This window comes from Hemiscyllium ocellatum, chromosome 20, assembly GCF_020745735.1.
Source record: "Hemiscyllium ocellatum isolate sHemOce1 chromosome 20, sHemOce1.pat.X.cur, whole genome shotgun sequence".
Taxonomy (NCBI): domain Eukaryota; kingdom Metazoa; phylum Chordata; class Chondrichthyes; order Orectolobiformes; family Hemiscylliidae; genus Hemiscyllium; species Hemiscyllium ocellatum.
The window spans coordinates 17,079,714-17,101,280 of record NC_083420.1 but is presented as its reverse complement, the minus strand read 5'-3'; the positions used below and the strand labels follow the sequence as shown (position 1 = coordinate 17,101,280).

At 41.4% G+C, this 21,567-nt stretch overlaps 1 long non-coding RNA gene across 1 annotated transcript in view; it reads right to left on the bottom strand.

Annotated features, from left to right (window-relative positions):
• Window positions 1-8,656: 8,656 nt before the first annotated feature.
• Window positions 8,657-21,567, bottom strand: part of LOC132825304 (uncharacterized) — a 45,141-nt gene continuing 32,230 nt past the window's right edge. The window contains exon 3 of the long non-coding RNA XR_009645771.1: window positions 8,657-8,807. This is a non-coding gene — a long non-coding RNA (uncharacterized LOC132825304). The remainder of the gene's footprint in view (window positions 8,808-21,567) is intronic.

The window sequence follows — 21,567 nt, the reverse complement described above, 5'->3', positions numbered from 1 at the left end:
TGCTTTCTAATAGTACCTTACATAACTTCACAGCTTTGAAAATATTTACAGCCAATTGGGTACTTTTGATGTGTCTTAACTACTTTAATGTAAGACAATGCATTGTTTGATATTTGGAATCCTGTTTTCTTTCAAAAGCTTAATCAAGAATTTTCAATTTAAGTTAATGAATCACAATGCTAGATTGCAAAGACAGACTGTTGAAAAATATATTTTGTGATTTAGCTGGCTGTAATACTGGACAGAAGAAAGTGAGGACTGCAGATGCTGGAGATCAGAGCTGAAAATGTGTTGCTGGAAAAGCGCAGCAGGTCAGGCAGCATCCAAGGAACAGGAAATTCGACGTTTCGGGCATGAGCCCTTCTTCAGGAATTCCTTCCTGAAGAAGGGCTCATGCCCGAAATGTTGATTCTCCTGCTCCTTGTAATACTGGACATGTCAGATTTCTCTTACACCATACTTCTGCACTTTGGAGTGCATTAACACTTCTTGTTGTAATGTTGCTTCTCCCAGGAGCCTTTCTGCATATAGACAGGCAGTCCTCACTTTCTTTAAATAGATAGGCACCCAGCTCATGGTTTGGCTGCGTCTCAGGGCTCGACAATGCCCTCTTGACCTGTCAATCCCCATTCCCACCTATCCGCTCTAGCCTCCTCTCCGTCTTTGCTCCCTCAGCCAGAGCTTAAAGGCTCACAGTATGTCTGTCTCATTTTGCCTTTCAGCCCAGATACAAAGTTTGTCATAGTTGTCACCAGTCATTTGTCAAGAAGCTAAATGTGTTGCTGTATTATGCTATGTCAACCTCACACCCGCACCATTTGCCAGATGCATACACACCAAGAACACTGCATGTGCATCCACTGTGGCAATGTCTCAGAGCATATGGGGAGTAGTCCTCAGTCATAAAAGATACTCTTCAGGCAGAGGGTTTTTTGGCATAGTAAGCCAAAGGCAGCCTTAGCTATCAATCCAGGGCCTAGGGCTTGATCACTTAACCCTCGGCTCTGTCATGATCAGGGATCCATATCTCTACAGTCTGGAGATTGACCAGCTCTGTGGTTACAGTGCAACAGACCTGTACAGAGTTCAGTCAGGGTTGGCCACTTACATTTGGGGCTCCCTGTCTAAATTGCTCAATGAGGTGAGCCATAATTAGTGCTGGGGATCCGTCCACTAGAAGTCAAGAAGGTGAGGGTTATCAGGGGCAATGCTGTGGGACGGAAACTGGGGGACTCAATTGTTTGGATTAGAGGCAGCATATTAAAATGGAGAGGAAGTTACAACTGTGAAGGGGGAATTTCAATATATAAAGTGGGGAGAAGATGGACCATTGAAGAGAAAGAGACAACACAGGAGGAGGTCACCAACAGAAGCCCAGTTCACTACTAGATCTAGTATATTTACTTAATATGTTTGGAGTTCAGGGGTAAAGTGGGCAGATGAACTCTTAAATACAATGGGTGGGGACTTAGGAAGTTCAACGACTCTGTATTAATGAGGCGGGCTACCAAGAAAGGATGGTGTGCATCTGGAGGTTCGCTAATATTCAGAGGCTGGGTTAGAAACTCTCTGGTTGAGGGATGGCTGCTGTTTCCTTCTATCATGTTGTGAACAACAAAAGATCAATGGAGCTGAAAGTGGCTTCCTCCACACTGAGTGTTTTTCATTCTGTCAGGAAAGGGCTTTCATTTTGAACAATGTGAGGCCCTTCAAAGGGCAACAACATTACACAGACACCATATCTGAAAGACACCCATGCAAATACCAAAGCTGAGACTTATGTGTGATTACTACCTGCTATTGTACCTTAAAAATGAACCTCCTTACTGCAATCCAAATCCTTGCCTCTTTATCATGTCAGCAACGTTACAAATCAATTGCAAGAATGACTCTGACACACAAGAATATACTAAGATTCATCATAGTTGCCAAAGCAGCTATCACCTTCTAAGATCCCATAGTCTGCAAATGGTGCATGAGCTATTCACTTTATATGTACATTCAAAGTTGTAGTTGTGGGCAAATAGACATTTGCTTACACATTTGATGACGTTATTATATTTACAAATGGGAATTGTCATCCAGGTCGCCTTTGCACCCTCAGAATGTCTTCCATATTCTGTCCCTCCAACTATGTTTCAGTGCAGTGCTAGGTTCTGAAGCTAGGATGGAGTAGGCCTGCCTTACAGTGGAGCCTGTTTTCCTCGAAGTTTTAATCAGATAACCCCAGTAACATTTGTGGTTGAGCCTGTCCTGCCCCCAGGCAGGAGTACTCTCCATGGCTGGAACTCCCACAAGGCTGAAAGTAGAAAGTAGGCCTAGCCACTTCTGGAGTCTACTAAGAGGAGTCAGTATGTGATTCTTTCTTCAGCTGGGTGCTGACTAATATTGTGCTATCTCCGTATGAGCAAGGGGCACCTGGAGTGATGTCAAGGCCCCTAACCTCCTTGTGAACTTGCTAATGGTGCTTAGCAGCTTTTACTAGTGATGGGGTGTATGTCTGTGCAACTATTCAAGAGACACGGAGAGTGCTGGACCTGGATCTCCATGGCAGCCAGATGATAGCATGCCAGAGTAAGCAATGTCCCAAAAGCATTGGTGCAGTTCAGAAATCTTTGTATCAGGTTACCCAGTGACCCAACAAATCTAAAATAAAACAAAGAACTGTGGATGCTGGAGATCTGAAACACACAAAAAACAGAAATTCTTGGCAAAGTTCAACAGATCTGGCAGCTTCTGTGAAAAAAACAAAGTTAAAATTTCAAGTCCAATGACCATTCATCTGAATAGGACAAAGAACTGTGGATGCTGGAGATCTGAAACAAAACCAAAAATTACCAGAAACCAGAAACTCAATGTGTCTGGCAGCATCCTGGGGACAAAATCAGATTTAATGTTTTGAATCAGGTGCTGATGAAGAGTTAACTCTGCTTTCCGTCCACAGGCACTGCCAGATCTGCTGAGTTTCTCCCCCCAACATACCTGTTGCTCCTTTGCCTGTCAATGAATGCCATAAATTGCTGACTCCAGGGGGTGCTCGCCTGCCTGGGGCTGAGCAGGTGCCTGGTCAGTGCCAATGGCTGAAATATTTCTTCATTGACCAACTGTGGAGATGCAGTAGAGATGTGCTCACCAGCAGGTTCCCATTACTCCAGGAATGTGCCCACAAAGAAGTTTGAACTGGTGGGGGTGTAGGAGGCAGTCTTGCCAGGGCATCCTCTGGCCATCCATGATCTCTTCCTCAGAGGAGGAGGATGTCTTGCAGTTCTGCCCACATGACCACAGTGACCATGGTCATTCTGCTCATATGTACAGGAGAGAATTACATTGCAAACAAGGGGCAGAAGTTTTGGCACATTAAGAATGCATTCGCATCGTGGGTAATGGAAGAATAGCTGAACAATGGATTATATATCTTGCGTGTTCCCAAGACATAGATGTTTCTGTGTCTCTACAGGACCTGTCCTGGGTCAACCACTAAGGGCCAAGATCCTCTTAGTAAGGGTGAGGAGCCAAATACTGGTCATGGTATCACCCAGCCCGACTCTTACTGCTCTATTATGGGCCATTTCACCTGCAGTAGAAAGCGAGGATTGGAGTGTGGTGCTGGAAAAGCACAGCCTGTCAGGCAACATGCAAGGAGTAGGAGAATCAATGTTTTGGGCATAAGCCCTTTATCAGGAATCATTCCTGATGAAGGGCCTATGTCCGAAACTTCGATTCCCCTGCTTGTCAGATGCTGCCTGACTGGCTGTGCTTCTCCAGCACCATTTCAACTGTAATAGAAAAAGGAAAAGACCAATTGATACGAAAGTGGAAGGAATAGCTGCTTGTGCTGTTGCAGGTAGTGGAAAAGTGGTAATGTGTCCCAAGTGAGTGAGTAGGCAGCACACACACCACGGGGGGGGGGGGGTGGAAACAGGGTTTGTTGGTGGACAGCATGGGTAATGAAACACATTGCATTTGGTACTGAAAGTGGTTGAGCATGAGCCTTGGTGGGAGATGGGTGTAGTATCAGTGAGTGACAGTGAGGTAGCAAAGAGCACTTAGGTTGCAAAGTAGATAAGGTCATTCATTTTAGAGTCATAAGAGATGTATGGCCTAACTCGTCTATGCCGACCAGATACCCTAAACTAATCTCGTCCCATTGGCCAGCGCTTGGCCCATATCCTCTAAATACTTCCTATTCATATATCCATCCCAATGCCTTTTAAATGTTGAAATTGTACCAGCCTCCACCACTTCCTTTGGCAGCTCATTTCATACACACACTACCCTTTGTATGAAAAAGTTGCCCCTTAGGTCCCTTTTAAATCTTTTCATTCTCACCCTAAACCTATGCCCCTAATTCTGGACTCTCCCATCCCATGGAAATTACCTTATCTAATTACACTATCCATGCCCCTTGTGATTTTATAAACCTCTATAAGGTCATCCCTTAGCCTCTGACACTCTAGGGCATGGAGACCGCATTGATCCAGGGCCAGGCTGGCAGGGATCTGGTGTCATGGCCTCCTTTGCCAGTCCTGGTGGGTAGAGTGCACCTCCGCAGCACTCCATGCACCAGGACCTCCAGGTCTCTGTCTACAAAGCTGGTCAACAATTTCCCCTTGTCTGCCATGTCCAGGAAAAATGTCACAAACTATGGCAGAGACTGTTAGCACTAGACCAGATGTAGAGTAGCCCTTTAAATATGGCACTGGTGCCAGGGATTCTGGGATATTCCAGCAGTAGTCAGTACTTCCATTTACGACAAATGTATTGGGCTAGCATTAGACGAATGGGGTACCATGGGGGCATGGCGTATAGTTAATGAGGCAAATTTTGGGCAATTGCCCAAGAAAAGTCATGAGGTCTGGTGGACAGAAAACCTCCATAAAAGTTAATGAGTAAAATGACACTTTGCCAATTTCTGCAAGACTCAATCATAATTTAACCTGTGAGGGAAAAATCACTACAGCTGTGAAACCACTAGATGGCAGCAAGTCACTCTCACCACCACTGTGACATTGGGATACACAGATTTCCATGAGCCCCATTGCACCAAGAGATGATGTTCCCTACCACAGCGGATGTTATTTTTTAGTCAGTTAATTAGAAATTATGCTTTATGTGATGACAGTGAGTTATAAATAGTGTACTATTTGGCAGCATTCTGCAAATAGAGGCAACTATACCAAAAACTAGACAAGGAGCATTTCAATGTGGAAACAATGACTAAACTCACATGGGCATTTTATTCATCCAACAAATTAGACTCATGCCAAGGAGTATGGGTATAATATCATACAATTTGAGACCCATATTTGCAGCTTTGGGTGGTGAGTTTATGATTTTTTAGTTTAAATTAAATGAAATGTAATGTCATAACTGCTCAGGAGGACATCCCTCCCATCAGGTCATTACTGGTTGTCTATGGAGCAATTTCAATCAGTCGTCCCATTCAGGCATTGTACTCTTGTAGCCCTACAAGTTTATTTGCCTCGTGTTCATCTAATTTCCTTTTTGGGCACCTTTTCTGTCTCTGCTTCCACCAAACTCGTGGGTAGCAAGCTTTTTTTTATTCATTCATAAGATGTAGGCGTCACAGGCTTGGCCACCATTCGTTGCCCATCCCTAATTGCACATTGCAACACATAAAATGGGGCTATTGTTAGTGATGTAACAACACTGAAATCCATAGCTATGTTCACCATAAGAAAGACCAAGTCAGCCAGGTCTCTTTAGGTTTGCTAACTGTTTACATCTCTGTCTACAGGAGGGATGGTACCCCTTATACCAAAGTGAGGACTGCAGATGCTGGAGGTTAAAGTCAAGAGTGTGGTGCTGGAAAAGCACAGCAGGGCAGGCAGCATCCGAGGAGCAGGAGAATCGACGTTTCGGGCATAAGCTCTTCGTTCAGGAATCCTGATGAAGGGCTTTTGCCCGAAATGTCGATTCTCTTGCACCTCAGTTGCTGCCTGATCTGCTGTGCTTTTCCAGCACCACACTTTCGACCCCTTATACCCTGGTCCCTTTCCAGACAGACTCCATTGTAAGTAAACAAAAACAGAAACTATTGCAGAAACTCAGCAGCATCTGTGGAGAGAACACAGAGTTAACGTTTTGAATCCAGTGCCCTTCTTCAGAATTGCTGTGTTTCTTCAGCAATTTCTACTTTTGTTTCAGATTTCTTGCATCAACAGATATTGGTTTTGTTCTGGTTTTGTGTGTTTGAGATCACCATTATCTGCCATTCTTTATTTGATTCCATTCTAAGTACTGTAACTCTCATACAATCCACATCTTGGGGGGAATTATGCCCTTCAGGCTTCAAAATAGGTCACCAACTCTAGTTGTGGTCACACTACAGAACTGTAATGTGCCAAGTGTGAGGTTGTCCATTTTGGAAGAACAAATAAGAATGCGGAATACAGGGTTAACGGTAGGGTTCTTAGTCAGGTGGAGGAACAGAGGGATCTTGGGGTCTATGTACATAGATCTTTGAAAGTTGCCACTCAGGTGGATAGAGCTTGTAAGAAGGCCTATGGTGTATTAGTGTTCATTAGCAGAGGGATTGAATTCAAGAGTCGTGAAGTGATGTTGCAGCTGTACAGGACTTTGGTTAGGCCACATTTGGAGTACTGTGTGCAGTTCTGGTCGCCTCACTTTAGGAAAGATGTGGAAGCTTTGGAGAGGGTGCAGAGAAGATTTACCAGGATGTTGCCTGGAATGGAGAATAGGTCGTACGAGAATAGGTTGAGAGTTCTCGGCCTTTTCTCGTTGGAACAGCGAAGGATGAGGGGTGACTTGATAGAGGTTTATAAGATGATCAGAGGAATAGATAGAGTAGACAGTCAGAAACTTTTTCCCCGGGTACAACAGAGTGTTACAAGGGGACATAAATTTAAGGTGAAGGGTGGAAGGTACAGGGGAGATGTCAGGGGTGGGTTCTTTACCCAGAGAGTGGTGGGGGCATGGAATGCGCTGCCCGTGGGAGTGGTAGAGTCAGAATCATTGGCGACCTTTAAGCGGCAATTGGATAGGTACATGGATGGGTGCTTAATCTAGGATAGATGTTCGGCACAACATCGTGGGCCGAAGGGCCTGTTCTGTGCTGTATTGTTCTATGTTCTATGTAATTGTCTTGTCTAATTGACTGATCAAGGTCTGTCAAACAGAACTTTTCTCTATCTCTGATAGATTTGTAACTGATAAACAAAACAGTTCAAAGAAAATGAAAATGGAAATTGCACTTTTTTTAAACATACCAAGGTATTTTCTTTTATCTTGAGTTGCTTGCAGCCATGCCCAGGAGATTTGGGGCGGCACGGTGGCACAGTGGTTAGCACTGCTGCCTCACAGCGCCAGGGACCTGGGTTCAACTCCCACCTCAGGCGACTGACTGTGTGGAGTTTGCACGTTCTCCCCGTGTCTGCGTGGGTTTCCTCCGGGTGCTCCGGTTTCCTCCCACAGTCCAAAGATGTGCGGGTCAGGTGAATTGGCCATGCTAAATTGCCCGTAGTGTTAGGTAACGGGTATATGTAGGGGTATGGGTGGGTTGCGCTTCGGCGGGTCGGTGTGGACTTGTTGGGCCGAAGGGCCTGTTTCCACACTGTAAGTAATCTAATCTAAGTAATCTAATCTAAAAAAAAATTAATTGTTAACTCTAGGAGGCTCCAGGGTAATTCAGGTGTTGGCAACAAGGTTTTGAAATGTCAGAAGCCAATCTCAAAGCACAGGGTTTCACTGCCCCTCTCACTGTCATCCACTGAGTGGCTCCTTACTACACTAATGAAAATGATCCTGACTGAAGTCATTCAAAATGAATCAGGGTTGCAATGTTTCAGCACATAGAAACCTTGCTACAGCACTGTTAATGCAATGGAATAGGACAAGAGGATATTTCAGAGCCAGTATAAGTCCATAATTCACAAAAGAATGTATGGCATTTTACAGTGCTTTCCAAGATCCCAGAGCTCATTATCTTTATTTTTATTTTAATTCTTTCACAGCATGTGGGTGTCAATGGCTGGGCCATCATTATATTGCAGGTTCCTAATTGCTCTTGAGAAGGTGGTGATGAGCTGCTGCAGCCCATTATCGTTAATGAAGCAGTTTTGTGCACTCGTCATTGTTGCAAGGTAACAAACTTAGCAGCCAATTTGCACATGGCAAATCTCACAAACAGCAATAAAGTACATAATCAGAGAATCTGTTTTTAAATAATGTTGCTTATGCATTAAATGTTGCCTATTAAATGTTGGCTTTGAGACTCGGGCTGACCATGCTCTTTCTAAGCATATCAACATAAACGGAACTCCCACTCCCACCACATGCCCAATCACCTCCCAAATGAGCACAACGAAGGTGTACATGAAGTACCAAAGGAAAAGAAATGAATGCTTCAACTTTTTCCCTTGCTGCACACACATGTAAAGTATGCTTTACATCTCATGGAGTCCCATTCTTTAATGAATTTCTGATTTGGAATGTGAAATAAATAAAAATGTCCAAGTTGAAGACTATAAAGTCTGAGAAGGAGAAAAAGATTAAATTGTTCCTATTCAGCTTCAAGTGCTTTTTGGACAATTCTTAAGAGGTTTTAAGTAGCAAAAAGAAGACATTGTACTAATTATTTATTTATCAACGAAAGGGAGAAATGAACACAAGAAATCTTGAGTGCAGTTACTGAAGCAAACTAAATTCTGAGCAGAGGAAACACAATTAAAAGGATTAAAAGCCCTCGTCAGGCCTTAAGTGGTTTTCTACCATTTGCTGCTTACTTCATGCAGTCAGGATCAGAGTGTCTTTGTGCTGGTTGGTTCCTGGAAATGAAAAATAAACAGGAAACACTGAGCACATTTATGGCATCAAAATGCAAAATCTCAGCAGAAGAACATATCAATTAAAAAGGATTTAAATGTTTCATCTGTTTCCTTGGTTTTGACATGCTTTAAAAGAAGTCAGCAGGAATGATGGCATTAAAGGCAAAATGGAAGAAAAGCAGCTCCGAGGGTAGATTGATCAATAAAATCAAGCAGCAATGACAGTGTGACCAATTCAAAATAGTGCAAATAGACATAATCTTTAGGTGATGCAAAATGTTAATAACAAATGACCTAAAATAAGCAAGAAAGATTCATCTGAAACAGGAAATATGTGCTGGCCAAAGAAATCTTACATGTAGTAGAATGGTACTTGCAGTGGTCTTTCTAATCTTACCTTGTACAATTTGGTAATACACACAGGTCTTGTTTGGTTTTGTTTATGATCTGCTTAATTGTGTAGAGTTTTACAGCACAAATGTGTGTCCATTTAGCCCACTGTGCCCATATCAACTCATTGAGAAAGCTCTCCAACTAGTTCTTTCCTCACTGCATGGAATTTTCGCTCCTTCAAGTATTAATCCATGTTCCAACAATTATATGATTAAAATACAATTGTACAGAGATATTATTACAGGAAGGCAACCTAATTGTATTATCACAAGACAATAGACTGTACTAATGTTCTGTGGACGCGGGGTCAAATCCCGCCATGGCAGCTGTGGAATCTGAATTCAAAAAGAAAATATCTGGAATTAAGAATCTATTAATAACTATGAAACTATTGTCAATTGTTATAAAAACCCACCTAGTTCACAACATATGTGGCAATGCTGCTCCTTTAACAAGGTAATGCAGTCCTTGGCTTTTTTTCAGAGAGGTTGTAAAAGGCACAGAGTTCAAAAAGTATGGGGTTGAAGGGTTTTACGGCCAATTTGCTTACAGCCAGCAGATACTGCCTCAGGAAAAAAACACTTGCACAATGAAAGAGGAGTGATCAGTTCTCCCAATTCAGCTTTTCTCTGGTTTGGTTTGGTTTAATACAGTGGGGTTCTGAAGCTGCTAGACCCAAAGAAACAGGTTCATGCTGGTACCCTCTCTCTGACCTCTATCCTGTAAGACCATGTGTTTGATTTTACCTTTTGCACCAAGGGGTGTTTATGGGGATTGTTGCAAGTATTGGGAACAGCATCATTAAATTGGGATGATCTGTTGGGTTTACGGATAAGTTAAGTTATTGAGTATTCTGTTCTCTTTTGTCTCATTTGGTAATCTTGTAAATAAATTCTGTTTTGCTTAAAACTAAGTGGTTTGACCAACTGCATCGCTCCTGGAATATCCACTGTACACATGTTTAAAACAACTAGCAAAGTTAGGGTCTAGGCTGCTTTCTTGAAATGTTTTGAGGGGGTCTGGTCTGATCCACAACTGATTGGGGGCTCTTTGTAGGATTTGTTCTATAGTTCTGATTTGGGGTTAGGATTGTTGGACCTGAAGGCAGTGAGTGGTAGGTGTTAATGCCTTTTAGTCTGGGTGTTGAATTCAGTTGGTTTAAACAGTGCTTGAGAATAGTAATGGCTCTTTCAGTCAGCAAGAGTTTCTGGGGGTGACTTCGGGGATTTTGCAAAAGGTGATTAAGGCCAAGCTGCTGGAGGGAAATAAGGAAAGAAGAGATAATTACAGCAATAGCTCAGCATTTGAATTTACTGGAAATGCCATCAGAATTTTTAGAGATGGCTAAAATTCAATTGAAAATGAAGCAGCTTGAGTTACAGACAAAAGACAAGTAATTACAAAGAAAAGACAGGAAAGTAATTTTAAAAGCATGGAGGTGAAGGCTGAAGATAAGCTTAGCGAGGAAGAGAGTGATGATGAACAACCAATGGTAGCCAAAAGTCTGGTGAGAAACTGTTTAAATATATTCAAGCATTGCCTAAATTTGACGCCAAGGATGTGGAAGTCTTTCTCATTTCATTTGAAAAGATGGCTAACCAAATGCGGTTGCCAGTGATCATGTGGTTTTTTTGATCCAAACAAAACTTGTAGGTACAGCTCCTGAGGTATTCACATTACTATCAGAGGAGGTATCTGAGGCATATGAAGAGGTGAAGAAAGCCATCTTAAGTGCAAATGAACTTGTGCCAGAAGCCTAAAAACAATGTTTCAGGAATCCAAAAATGAAACTTGGTCAAACCTTCATTGAGTTTTAAAGGAAAACAAAGTAATTTTGACAGGCGGATTAGGGTATTGAAAATAGAGCAAACCTATGATGCTCTTAGAGAGGCACTTACTTTGGAGGAGTTCACAAATGTGCTTCCTGAAGTAGTGAGAACTCGTGTGGAAGAGCAGAGTGTTAAAATGGCAAGATTAGCAACTGAAATGGCTGATGATTATGAGTTGGTCCGTAAATCAAAGTTTGGCTTCCAAATCAATTTCAATTCGTGCGGTATAGAAATTGGTGAAAAGAGAAATATTGTTTGGAAAGAGAACGGGAGATCTCAGTGAAGATCATCAGAATAACTTACCACAGAGTAAAAAGGAAACCCTTGAAAAGGCAAGCAAAGTTAAAATGCTCCAGTGTTTTTACTACAATAAAGTAGGCCACGTGGAAGCACAATGTTGGTGGGTCAGGAAGAACACTGGGAAGCCAAATGTAGGAAAACAGGATAAGCCAGTGAATTTTGTTGGAGTGGTAACGGAAACCACAGTGGAGGCTCGAAAGCTGCAAGAGAATGCACAACCTGGTCATAGGATGGTTAAGGAGGAAGTGCCAGAACCTCAAACTATATACCTGCAAATGGAAAGTTTACTCGCATAGGCCAGGAGCAGGAGGTAAATAGGTTACAATATTAAGAGACACAGGATCCTCTAAATATATGATGCCTAAAGATGAGGAGACATGAATCTCTGAAGGACTATTGCCAGAAAAGGTACTATTAACGGGGAATTCAGTCAGACAAGAAGTGCTCAAGTAGGTAAAGTGAGGTTAGCATACGTCCAGTGAAGAGTGGAGGAGTCATTGTCGGAGTACTGGTCAAACTCTCAGCTCCTACATTTGTCCTTGCTAATGATATAGTTCACAGGTAGGACTGCTGCCTACTGTGGTTGAAAAGCCAGTGGATACTCAGGCAACTGAACTATTGCAGGATACATATCCTGGGAATTTTCCTGACTGTGTGTTAACGAGGTCACAAAGTCACCAGTGGAAACAGGAAAGATCAAAGAGTACAGATCACAAAGTTGAATTAGTGCTATCAAAGACTGTGTTTGATCAGATGATTGATACAAACCAGGAGCTGATAGATAACACAACAGAAATCTTTAGCTCAGATAAATTAACTGAGTTACAGCAGAAAGATGAAAATTCAAAGCAATTGTATCAAAAGGCACACACAGGAAAATAATTCGAATGTATCCCTGCATGTTATTATCTTTAAAATGGTGTTTTAATGATGAAAAGGAGCCCATCACATATTCAGGCAGATGAGAAATGGGCAGAAGTTCATTGAGTCATATAGCCAGTGGGTTTTAGAAAGGAAGTGTTGCAAGTGGTGCATGAGCTACCTCTAGGGAATCATTTAAGAGTGAGAAAAACTCAAGTTAAAATATAAAAGCTGGCATGGACTGCATAAGGATGTAATTGAAGTTTGCCAGATATGTCATATATGTCAGGTAATTGGAAAACCACAGGCAGTAATAAAACCCATATCTTTAATACCTATTCCTGCTTTTGAGGAATCTTTTACAAGAGTCGTAGGGCTTTAAAAAAAGTGGGAATCAGTATTTCTTAATAATAATGAATGTGTCCACTAGATTTCCAGAGGTCATCCCATTATGCAATATCACAGCTAAAAGGATTGTAGAGGAATTATGCAAATTTTTCACTAGATATGGATACCCACAGAGATACAATCGGATCAAGAATCCAACTTTACTTTGAAACCATTCAAGAACGTTATTGGTGGCTTAGGAATAAAACAATCCAAATCTACTGCGTACCATCCAGAGTCACAGGGAGCAGTAGAAAAGTGACATCAGACATTAAAGACCATGTTGACAGCTTATAGTCAGGACTATCCAGACGATTGGGATAAGAGAATTCCATTGGTGCTCTTTGTGAACAGAGATGCTCCAAATGAATTGACCAAATTCAGTCCATGTGAATTAGTTTTTGGGCAAGATGTGAGCGAACTGTTAAAATTGTTTAAGGAGAAATTGGTAAGTCAGAATTCAGGAACCACATATTTGGACTATGTGTCAAACTTTAGGGAACAATTAAATACAGTGGGGGAGTTGGCTGGACAGCATTTAAAAGTATCACAGCATACAATGAAACAGGAAGCAGACAAGAAATCAAAAATTCACAATGTTCTCTATTGGAGAGAACATGTTAGTGTTACCTCCAGTGATAGGTGAACCTTTAAAAGCAAGGTTTAGTGGACCTTACCAATCAAAAGTAAATTAAGTGAGGTGAACTACTTGATAAGGACTCCAGACAGAAAGTAATCTCAGAATGTGTCACATAAATATGCTCAAAGGGTATTTTGACAGGGAAGGAAAACAAGAGGAGAATATGTTACAACACAGAGGGAAAAAACAAGTTCAGAAGATTCTGAATTGGACATTCCTCAAATTAAATTGGACAATGAGGAAATGGAATAAATTACCTTCCAGAGGAAAACTGAAATGATCTGCAAGAGTTATTACTATTATATGGGGAGATATGTGGAAATAAGCTGGGAAGTACTAACTTAATTATGAATGATGTAGATATAGAACATAGAATATAGAACAATACAGTGCAGAAAGGGCCCTTCAGCCCTCGATGTTGTGCCAACCTGTGAACTAATCTAAGCCCATCCCCCTACACTATCCCATCGTCATCTATATGCTTATCCAAGGACTGTTTAAATTCCCCTAATGTAGCTGAATTAACTACATAGGCAAGCAGGGCATTCCATGCTTTTACCACTCTCTGAGAAAAGAACCTGCCTCTGACATCTGTCTTAAATCTATCACCCTCAATTTGCAGCTATGTCCCCTCGTACAAGTCGATGTAATCATCCTAGGAAAAGGACTCACTGTCCACCCAAGTTAATCCTCTGATCATCTAGTATGTCTCTATTAAATCCCCTCTTAGCCTTCTTCTCTCTAATGAAAACAGACCCAAATCCCTCAGCCTTTCCTCAGAAGATCTTCACTCCAGACCAGGCAACATCCTGGTAAATCTCCTCTGCACCTTTTCCAATACTTCCACATCCTTCCTGTAATGGGGCAACCAGAATTGTACACAATATTCCAAGTGAGACCGCACTCATGTTTTGTCCAGTTGCAGCATGACATCACGGTTCTGGAACTCAATCTCTCTACCAATAAAGCCTAACACACCTTATGCCTTCTTAACAGGATTATCAACCTCGGTGGCAACTTTCAGGCAACTATGCACATGGACACCAAGATCCCTCTGCACATCCACACTACCAAGAATCTTTCCATTGACCCAGTATTTTGCCTTCCTGTTATTCTTTCCAAACTGAATCACCTCACATTTTAGATTAGATTAGATTACTTACAATGTGGAAACAGGCCCTTCGGCCCAACAAGTCCACACCGACCCGCCGAAGCGCAACCCACCCATACCCCTACATTTACCCCTTATCTAACACTATGGGCAATTTAGCATGGCCAATTCACCTGACCCGCACATCTTTGGACTGTGGGAGGAAACCGGAGCACCCGGAGGAAACCTACGCAGACACGGGGAGAACGTGCAAACTCCACACAGTCAGTCGCCTGAGGTGGGAATTGAACCCAGGTCCCTGGCGCTGTGAGGCAGCAGTGCTAACCACTGTGCCACCGTGCCGCCCACTAATTTATCTGCATTGAACTCCATTTGCCACCTCTCAGCCCAGTTCTGCAGTTTATCCAAGTCCCTCTGCAATGTGCAACATTCTTCCACACTGTCCGCCACTCCACTGACTTTAGTGTCATCTGCAAACTTACTGACACATCCACCTATGCCTGCATCCCGTCATATAGGAGATGCTGTTCCACTTAAGCAATATCATTATAGGCATAACCTTTTAAAGTTGGCACAGGTTCAAAAGGAGATTGAATGCATTCTCCAAGACTACATAATCATAGAGAGTTACAGTGACTTGACCTCACCCATAGTAATGGCCAAAACCAGATCACAAAGTCAATGCAGACTGTTGAAAAGGTAGGAAAAGCAACTTATATTTCCAAGTAGGACTTGGTCAGATGATACTGGTAGGTACATTTGTCAGAAAGTGTGAAGGCAATGTTGGCTTTCGTAACACCAAATAGACTGTATCAGTTTAATGTCCTGCCATTTGGTATGAAAACTGCACCAGCCACACTTTAGAGACTACCTAATAAGGTCATTGCTGGATTATTTAACTGTATCATATATATAGATGATCTGTTGATTTTTAGTTACACATAGAAGGAACATTTGCAATAATTATCAGACTTGTTTGATCCACTTTGAAAGACAGGCTTTTGATAAACCTGGCTAAAAGCGAATTTGCCAAAGCCCAAGCCACCTTCCTGGGCCATGTTATTGGACACGGACAAATGGCATGCAAAAACAAAGGTACTGAGGGGGGGGGGGGGGGGTTTCCCAAACTATCGGCAAAAAGAACAGTACTACGATTCCTGAGATTAAGTGGATTTTATCGAAAACTGATACCAAATTTTAGCAGTGTGGCTGCTCGACTCACCGAATTGCTGAAGAAAGACGATAAGTTTCAGTGAACAGCGGACTGTCAGAAGCCATTTGACAGTCTGAAAGCTATGTTATCAACTGCCCCAGTATTAGCCAAACCTAATTGCGCCAAGCCACTCAAGATGGTTCTCAATGCAAGTGATGTGGGTGTCAGTGCTGTGCTCTTGCAGGAAGACGACGAGAAGATAGAAAGACCTATCAGATATTTCTCCAGGAAACTGAATATCCATCAGCAGAAATATTCAACAGTTGAGAAGGAGACTTTGAGCTTGGTGTTGGTGTTACAGCATTTCAATGTTTATGTTACTGGTACCATTTCTGGGACAATCACGTACACTGACCAGACCCATTGAGGTTTGTGGAGAAATTTAAGAACAAAAATGCCGGACTGTTCAGATGGAGTTTGTTGTTAGAGCTATTCAATTGGAAAATTGTGCATGTGGCAGGATGAGAAAAAGTGATTGCTGATGCATTGTCGAGACTTGAATGAGAAACAGAGACATTCGATAGCAGGAATAAAAGAAACTGAAACAAAATGTAGTAGTGCATGTGTGCATGATTATTGACAATGTAATGGACGTGTGTGTTGTAGAGTACCAACAGTTTAAAATTAAGGAGTTTTAAAATGAAGCCATCTTTGGATATTGATGGTTCATTTTCTTTTTAAGGGGGGAGGTTTTATGAAGCTGCTCCTTTAACAAGATTATGCTGACATTGGATTCTTTTCCAGAGAAATAGTAAAAGACACAAATTCCGAAAAGTCTGGGTTTGAAGGATTTTATGGCCAATTTGATTAGATTAGATTAGACTTACAGTGTGGAAACAGGCCCTTCGGCCCAACAAGTCCACACCGACCCGCCGAAGCGAAACCCACATTACCCCTTACCTAACACTACGGGCAATTTAGCATGGCCAATTCACCTGACCTGCACATCTTTGGACTGTGGGAGGAAACCGGAGCACCCGGAGGAAACCCACGCAGACACGGGGAGAACGTGCAAACTCCACGCAGTCAGTCGCCTGAGTCGGGAATTGAACCCGGGTCTCTGGCGCTGTGAGGCAGCAGTGCTAACCACTGTGCCACCGTGCCGCCCACTAACAGATTATAGCTAACAGACACTGCCTCAGACAAAAAGCTTTCAAGTTAAATTTAAAAACTTGTACAATGAAAAGGGAATGGTCAGTTTTCCCAGCTCAGCTTTTCTCCAGTTTGGTTTGGTTTTAGCACAGTGGGGTTCTGAAGCTGCTTGTCCCAAAGAAACAGGTCTAGGCTGGTACTCTCTCTCTGACCCCCCTCCTGTAAGACCCTGTGTTTGATTTTATCTTTTGTGCCAAGGGATGTTTATGTGGATTGTTGCAAGTATTGGGAACAGCATCACTAAATTGGATGATCTGTTAAGTTTTCGAATACCTAAGTTATTCCATAATCTGTTCTCTTTTGCTTATGTTTCATTCAGTAATCTTGCAAATAAGTTCTGTTTTGTTTGAAACTAAGTGGTTTGACCAGCTGTGTCTCTCCTGGAATATTCACTGTACACTTGCTAAAAACAACTAGCAAAGTTAGGGTCTGGGCTACTTTCTTTGGTCTATAACAAATGTCCTTCAAGAAAGAAAATCTGCTGGCCTAGTCTGGCCGACATATGATTTCAGATCCACAGCAATCACTGCCTTCTATGCAATTAGGGGTGGGCAATTAATGCTGGTCTAGCCAGTGATGCCCATATCCTGTGAAAGCATTAAAAAATTAGCTTTGTCAGAATCCCTAAACATATACTAATAAGTTTACAGCACCAAGAATTATTCTTGAAATAATTTACTCTGATCTTAATTAGATGCCTTAAGCTGATTAAGAACCATGTGTGTTAAGATCCTTCAACCCTCATTATCAATACAGAAATGTTGAGGTGTTAGCCAGGCTGATGTCGGTGAAATATTAGCTTTAACCAGAATGAAGTTTACATTCAAAACATTAGGGTCAGATTTTAGATGCTCATGTGGCTAACTCAAGTTGAGTAATTTCCCTGCTCATTCAACCTAGATCGGTTTAAAGGCCTATATCGGCTCAATTTTCATATAGACAAGATAGCACTAGGCCACCCACGCCAGAATCAGGTCAGAGGTAGTGTCAGGAGCAGGTGATTGCTAAGGCTGGCTAGGTAGAAGGTAGATCTCGGCTCTTTGAGACTTTGTCCTAGTTGTTTTAAAAGCTGTTAGGCCCCTCTGCCCCTCACCTCTCATGTCTCCAAACCACCCACATGTCCCAGTTCCATCTTTATGCCAATTCATACCTCAAATCTCCATAATAATTCAGTATCCAGCTTGGCAGACCTCACAGTCATGTGAAGATAAAAAAGGTAAATTTCAGACAATCTAATACAGTTCTAAACTGCATGCATCTGGAATTGGAAATAATCATTGATTATGCTTCCAATGTCCATTCTTTTCTCTTCATCTGATGTATCTCTGACCATTTACTACCATTTACTTTGTTTTCTTGATTTCACTGTTTCCATTTCTGGGTATAGATTGTTCACCAACATCCACAACAAATCTATTGACTGTCAGTTCTGCACACTCTGCTTCATACAAGGATTCCATCCCATTCTCCCAGTTTCTCTATTTCCATTGCATCTGTCACACCATAGTGATTCCCACATGCCCTCCTTTATCCTCAACCAATTTCCACCACCCTCACTGTGGTTGATTAGTACCTTATCCTTGCCTGATCTAAGTCACACACTTCTACCCTCACATTACCCATCAGTCTCCATAGTTAAAGCCACTTCCACCACCTCCAGCACCATGTCCCCACCAAACACATCTTCTCCTCACCGTCCCAGTCAGCATTCCACAGGGACTATTCCTCCACAATATAATAATCTACTTTTCCATCCTTTCTAACACTTTTTACTCTCCCTGGCATCTTCCCATGCAATCACAGGAAGTGTAACACTAATCTATTTACCTCCTCCTTCCTCATTATCAAAGGCCCCAAACATACCTTCCGGATGAAGTTGAGTTTTACTTGTACTACTGTCTTCATACTCAAAAGATGGAGTCTGCTAACTCAGATCCGAATGTCCCACACTCTGATAGGACACCTGCCAAGATGAGTAATCAAACTGTCAAATCTGAGACAATTCGCACAAAGATGGTAGAAATAAGCAACAAACTGCCTCCCAAGCGGGTCTGACCTGAGACCAAAAATAACAAAACAAATTATAAGTTGGTGCCGGAAAATCCAGTCAGGTTGGTCACTCTGATGTTGACGACACCCAGCCCTACTTCAAGACTGTGTCTTCTGACCCTTCCACTATCTTTGATTTGTCAAAGATGGATAAATAGAAGCTTACTGTAACCAAATATTGCAATGTCTGAAGCCAACGCCCTGGTTCTCTGTCAAATCTCTGACCACCAATTTCATACGTGTCAAATCAGTCTTGCTATCATTTTTAACCCCAGATGAGCTAATACACATTCACTCCATCAATTAGACTGTTTAATTCCATATCTATAATATTGTCTGAGTGTATCTTTACTTCAGTTCATCCTCACCTTTCTTCTCTCTAGACTTGACTAGTCCAATGTATTTCTCCCATTCAGCATCCTCTTGAAATTCAAGGTCATCCAACTCTCTAGTGCCTATGTCAAAACTCGCACCAAGTTCAGTTCAACTATCACCCTACAGTTTGCTGACCTACATTGCCTCTGGCTCCACAAAATCTCATTTTACCCTTGTTTTGAAATCTCTCCATAGCTTTGCCCTTCTCTATATTTGTAATCTAATCAGGTCTGAAGCCAATGGAAATATTTACCAATTTTGTCTTTCCCAATTTTGTCAACTGCACATCTGATTTTACTTGCTCCACTATTGTGGCTGTGCCTTTAGTTGCCTCAACCTTAAGTTCTGGAACTACCTCATCACCACCACCACCTCCGCTCCCCCCCCCCCCCCCCCCCCCCCCCCCCCCACCCCGGCCCAAACCCCCTCCCCAGCCCCCCTAAGCTCATTTGCTATATCTTTCCTTGTTTACAACATTCCTATGAACCCATTATCTTTTATCAAGCTTTTCGTCATCTGTTACAACATGTCTTTATGTGGCTTACGAAGTTCTGTGAAGCACTTTGGGACATTTTACTAGATAAAACACAAGCAGTTATTCTTCTAATTTATCATTACTCTGACTGAGTATCAAATTTCTTCCTAAACCTTATATTTAGAATTTTGGAATTGCTTCTGAAAAACCCAAGTGGATTATATCCTTGATTTGCTGACAACTGATATACTTACCTGCTCAAAGAATGGCAATCACACTGTCTTGATTCAAAGTATAGAGTCAGCATGTTAAGTGAAATCCAGTTAGAACATAAAACCCAAATAAAGTTTAGCCAAAATATAAATGTGTTGCAAAAACATTAGCATCTCTTCAGAAATGACTCCAAATTCTTAGCAAATTGGAGTCAAGCTTGAAGCCAATTTCAACTTATTTGAGCATTTTATTTGAATTTTCAGCTTGACAACAAGTATTGATATCTTAAAATTCGAGTTTCAATTCAGCAAGCCCTTTCAGTCTTGGTTTTCCATAGGAAACCTGTAGTGCAGGTTTGGCCTAGCATTTATATGTCCTCAATTATTTAAGTAACTTCTCTCAAAGGATATTGTCTAATATTTATGATCGTCTTTCTTAGTGGTGTTTTGCTGAAATGCTACATTCTAAAGAAGTAATGGCAAAGGCAGAAGACATGAAAATTGTGAAAAAACATAAGCTAATTATCTCTTGCCAGATGAAGTTTCCTTAACTTGTCTGGGCATTCTGGCAGTATGGTATTATTTTTTCAAATCACTCCTTACTCTGGTAAATATTATTGTGTAGACATATATCAATTATAATTTTACAATCTTTACTTTTGGTAAAAGCTTTTGTTTTTGAAAGGTCTTTGACTACACTGAGTATAAGCACTCAAAAGCAATCATAAACCACGTTTCCAGGTACAGAGACTGCAAATCAGTATCCGTTTCCACACAAATCTCGGCAGAAAGAATGTTGTGACTTTAATACAAAAGCATGTTATCAGCAGAATGATTAATTTTAAATATTTATCAATGATCTGCAGTAAAGCAAGCCTGGATGTTTGCACTGTGAAATGAAAATACATGACATGTTATTAGGTATGTTTCTAATTGTTAAATGAATGTTCAAGAGCTGTCAGAAAGTCTTCTGTTTCAACAGGAAACATAAGATCACAGATTTGATTTTGTGTGCACCAAGAACTAATAACACTGACCACTGTACAGATACAGAAATGGATGTTAAATGTTAATTATTTGTCTTGAGTTTACAGGTAGTAGCAAATCAACAGTACTCACCATTTACTATCCTAAATAATGTCCTTAGATTTTTTTATGAGCTTTTACACAGCTGCTTTTGGTGATTCAACATCAATTTCAATATAATATCCCCTGGAACATGTGTGACCATGGCAAAAAAAGTATTATCTTCACCCTATCAGATTGAAGAATCCTTACTGAAACACGCGGCAATAAATTAGCAAGTGTAAAAATGTTTAATCCAAGACGACAGAAGATGAAGAAAGCAAAGCTAAGATTTAACCAAGTGAGATAAAAGAGATAAAGAAAAAGTTAAAATAACTTTTAAAAAATGTTATCTCCAACAATAATTAAAATCTGAAGGAATTGTGAGAATGAGGATTTAAATGTATAGTTCAATGAAGTTGTTTGGTCATAATTAAAAATCATCATGCTGTGAAGAACTCAACTATGGACAGGTTATAAACTTCTCTGTTGGATTCAGTGAATACCCAATGCCTCAACTTCAAACCATTTGTAAGTTTGAATGCCAAATTTCTCAGATATTGGTGTTTCAAAGCCTGTAGAAGAACAGGAACAATTGGATTTCTTTTTTTTACTGCAGATGTGCAGATTCTGGAAGTTGAAATCCACTTTACTCCATAATAATGGTGAGCATTGACAACCTCCCCTTTCTTCTTACC